Source organism: Dipteris shenzhenensis, unplaced genomic scaffold, assembly GCF_047967505.1.
Source record: "Dipteris shenzhenensis isolate YYH24624 ecotype China unplaced genomic scaffold, Dip_SZ_1.0 scaf0468, whole genome shotgun sequence".
Classification (NCBI taxonomy): domain Eukaryota; kingdom Viridiplantae; phylum Streptophyta; class Polypodiopsida; order Gleicheniales; family Dipteridaceae; genus Dipteris; species Dipteris shenzhenensis.
In genome coordinates this window covers 22,501-27,490 of record NW_028239774.1, presented here as the reverse complement: position 1 = coordinate 27,490, position 4,990 = coordinate 22,501, and positions in this window count along the sequence as shown.

The following is a 4,990-nucleotide window of genomic DNA, read 5'->3' as shown; positions in this document are numbered from 1 at the left end:
ATTCTCATCAATTTCTTCCGGATAGGTTTCCAGAAGGAGGGATCTTTCTTAATAGTTCCAAAAGGTACATCTGTTTGGAATCCCCAAGCTGTTAAATAGCTAGATGGAGATTTTCCTCGCCTCAATCTATTTTTTCTCCCCGATTCCCGAGTCTTGAGATACCTGGGATTCATATCATTTTCCAAAATGGTTGGGCGCCTCCTCCCGCGAGTACGCCAAGGCTTCAACCGGAAAGGATACAAAATCTTTATCTGAAGACCCTCCTTCAACCAACGACCGGGTAAACGAGTGTGTGAGAATCCCTCGCCGTCGTAGGTGCATTTGATGTGGGATTCTTTGCGCCACTCACTCCAATCCTCATCCCATTCGGGAGCTTGAAAAAATAAAATACGACCGAAATTCTTGAGTGTTATCAATACAGGCAGTTTCACATATTTCCGAAGAGTCGATTGCATAACCAATAATAAACCCCGCCCCGTGTGGATGGAACTCACATCGAACCTAGCTGCTATAGCTGGGCGGTCGGATTTCGCTCGCTCCCCCTCTCTCGAGGATGAAAGAGATATTAGTTCCTGTTCGGGTTGGGTACTAGTTTCTCTCCTCGCGTCACCGGCCGATTCCTCAAAATCTACACCAGTTAATTCTCCGGCAGGAAATCGAAACGGAGTGGGTAGTTCCATTAATCTAAAGAAGAGAGGTGAATGTGCCTTATCTTGAAATACTTCCCAAACCAGTGTCTTACGTCTTCTGGAGCGCATAGAGCCTTTTATAGGTTTCCGACGAAAATCAGAGCTTTTTGCAAAACGTTTGACCAGTCTGCGTGTTTTCAGCCGCGTCTTCCCGACGCTGATTGCTAAATTTTTTAACTTTCTGTTACGAATATCAGTTGACCCACCCGCGACATCGAACCTATTATCATATATTAAGTGAGTATTGCGGGCCAATTCCTCCGACAGTTCCTCAATCTCGAGGATCGAACGTATTTTTTGTTTTGAAGAGTCAAGTCTTTCCCCACCAATTAGAGGTACGTCTAGCAAGCGGATCCAATCGAAGGCACCACAATCATCTCTGAGATAGGTGAAGAATAAAGCTAACTCTGTCGGAGATGAAGAAAATTTGAAGACTTGATCCCAAGTTACGGGGGTGGAATCACCCTTCGAAACTGAATAGTTTGTTTCTCCCACAACATCTTCAATCACGGCATCATCCGGTGTTTCGAACATGAAAATAAATATTTGCAAAGCATTTTTAGGTAATGCTTCCCGGGGAAGAGGAATCTCATTGCTTCTCAACTCTTTATACCTGATAGACACCCAATCCCGAATCTTATTACCGGAATTCAATTCATTGGCATACTCGTTGTTGTCAACCGCTTGCGATGCCAATGAATCAGACAGTATCCAGAATGAATCCGAGTTTGGAATCCTAGCACGACATGAATTATTCAAAAATGGATCATAAATCTTAGGTAATTCACCTCCGTTATCAGCCAATCCGGTCCTTCTTTCCATCGCTTTCCAGAAGATAGGCTCGGTGTCTAGGAATCGAATTCGGTCCTTTAACTCATTATTCAAATCCTTGTTTTTCCTGAATTGGTTCAAAATCCAGTCTTCATGCAGATGATGAGCTGGAAGTGGCATATCCGAATCCTCTAACGAGGTTCCTAACTGGTCTCCAAAGATCGACAAACTGGGTAACGCCGTGAGAGCCAACCGCTGTTTTCCACTAGTCAAACATTTGCTGAAAAAGTGATTTGATACTTGCTTCTTCACTAAGCTATCGCCGCCGAATCGGCTATTCTCTATATATCGTAAAGGACGATTTGGTTTGTATGGGTCGAACAAGGACGTGGGCCACGACTTGAAAATCCATAGCATCGAATCTGACAACTCCCGGAGATTGTTATCGAGCAAGACAAGTTCGTCTTCAAAATTCTTGGTGAAGAGAGGTACTGGAGCCTTACCCAAATAAACCAGTACATTAATGAGAACAACAATACTAAAAGTTTTGTAAATGACGCGTTTCATCAGCAGGTAGAGTATGGGTGAATCATATTCTACGCGAACCAGAAGTAATCTGGACAAGTAGCTGAATGACATATGACCGAGTGACCAACCCACGAAACTACTAATCAGAAATGTTATGTTGTTGCTATATCGAAAAATAAATAGGTGAATTGGTCTCATACGGGACTTGGTAAAAGAATTGGATTTAAAATCTGGAAAATGAAACTATCCAAGAATATATTACCGATTCGAAAGTCACTGAGTGAATTGGTCGGACGTAGAGTTCGATAATCCGGTAAATCCTTGGTTCGGAACCAGTAAAATAACATGTATGGTACTATTGGGACAGTTACAACATGTGGTTTCACTATCAATGCATATAGAGGTGAACAGAATATTGACAGAAATATTAGTAGCTATCCCATCATCAAACCACTCAAAGCGACGGTACCACTAAGATTCCCTCCCAAAAGAAAAGCTCTTATGGATAGTATTTGGGAGGGTCCAACGGGTAATGTTGTTAGTAATCCATAATATAGTCCGAATATATATAGGTGGACCTGCCACCTTCACCCGAGTAAGCAGCGAAACCTGCAGTAGATACAACGACATTTGAACGCTTTCTACGTTCATAATTATTTCCTTCCCATATTTTTCAGTTTTTTTTTTTTCCCGTAGAGTGCCGGCAACCTCTCCGTACCACTCCCGTAGCTAGCACAGCAACTCCTTCGGAAAGGAGTCGATGGATTTCTTAATCATGAGGAGACAGAATCCCATGATTAAGAATTTGGAGACGTCTCTATGCATTTCCCTCAATGGTCACTTCCCGTCACCCAATAATTCTATAATTTAGTGATTTGTTACCATCTGCTTCGACAGGTTACTCCAACCCAGACGCCCCGGATTATTATTACGCCGTAGGGGACGAGTAACAAGTTCAAGCACATCCCTCGCATTAGTGGATCCATGGATTTGGGCAAAGGTGAACTCGACAGACCATTTTGTATCAATACCTCTTGCTTCTAAAGGATTGGCATGAGCCATTCCAGTAATTGCTGAATCAGGTTTTAATTCATGCATACGCTGTATCTGGTTATAATTATCCGGTTTTTCCACGATCCGTGGCATGAGTGTACCCATCTCTTTGCAAGTATCTCGTGAGAAAGATGGCTCGGCAGCTTGATATCGTTTATCCATGTAGGGAATACCTGTTTCGTAGACAACCATTCCGCAGCGAATTGGGAATCTTGCTATAGAAATTTCTGATAGATTATCTCCCGTAAAAGATATAGATTTACCAGCTGCTATCTCAAGATAGTCTCTCAGACTCTTCCATATCTCATCCTCCCTCTCCTTCAAACCCTGAGGTTCCATATTAAAGGCGGAACAAATCTTTTCTATCCAAGCACGCGTCCCATCAGGACCAATAGGAAAAGGTGCTCCAATTAACTGGCATTTACGACGCCGCATCAGAGTCGTCGCTGTACGGCTCAGAGAGGGATTCACGCCGCAAACATACACTCCCTTGCCTAATGATGGAAGTTCAGTATATCTCTGGGAGGGTAACCACCCCGATACCTGAATGGATTGACGTTTCGATTCCGGATTCGGTTGAGAAGCTACAGTTGAAGTTAGAGATCCAAAAAGAACTGAAGCATGATTCTTTAATTTCCGTCCCTCCGGATTAGCCCCCCCCGCTTCCGTCGTCGCAGTGTCAACACCCCCAACTAAATCCTGTTTCTGTTCGTGTCTAGATATGTCAAATTCCGGACACCGATGCGTCGTGGCAGCTGATACAGTATCCTCTCCCTGAGTAAAAGCATAATCCGATCCATTGGCCCGCGCAACTACAATTGGTACTCCAAGTTCGTTTTCTAGCTTGGGTGCTATGCCTTCTAGGTCCGTCTTTGTTATTTCCGTGGTACATGTGCCAATCCAAATAATGACACTAGGGTTTCTATCTCGTTTTATTTGGATACAAATTCTCTCCAATTCCCCTTGATCATTTAATTGGGCCGAGACGTCCCCCTCTTCCGACTCTGCCATTGCATAACGAGGTTCCGCAAGGATCGTAACTCCAAGAGCGTTCTGTAAGAAATAACCACAAGTCTTTGTACCTACCACTGGGGAAAAGCTGTCTTCGATCTTTTGATATAACCAAGCCACACAACTAATGGGGCAAGAAGTGTGATAATTTCCGGTTTCACATTCAAAAGTGAGAGTTTCGGGAGTCTTCGTGAAAGGGTTTCCTCAGAAAGGGTACACATACAAGAAATTTGCAGTTTCGGTTTCGAATCATCGTAAAATCAAGCAGAATATCCTGTTGAGTTTGCTGGGCATTCCTCTGCCCCCCACCATCGGGATTCAGATAGAAATCGGAGAGCAGACTGAATAATTCTCTATCTGGAATTTCCCTTGGCACAACCCCTTCTGGTCGAGACAATATCTGATCCGCCACATTGGGATGGAAATCACAAACATAATTGAGATCTGATTGACATTCAGCCGTTTCAAACAATGTTTTCCCCTTCACCCTCGAGACCCGAATGTCCTCAATGAGAGGCAACACTTCCAGCACAGGCATCGGGCAGGCTTCTACATGTTTATCAATGAGATCTCTCCTAGATGTCCGATTCCCCACCAAACCTGCTAATCGCAATGGGTGGGTATGTGCCTTCTCCCTAACCGACGCAGCAATACGATTTGCTGCAAAAGGGGCATCGAATCCATTATCCGTGATAATAATGCAATAATCCGCATGATTCGATGGAGCGGCAAAACCTCCACGGACTACGTCCCCTAAAACGTCGAATAGAGTAGTATCATATTCATAAGAAGCATTCGATTCTTTCGATGATTTAACCGTTTCTCCCACTACGTATCCCCCACAACCAGCTCCCGCAGGTGGTCCCCCTGCTTCAACACGATCCACTCCGCCATAACCCTTATAAATGACATCCTCAGGCCACACATCTTCATAGTGG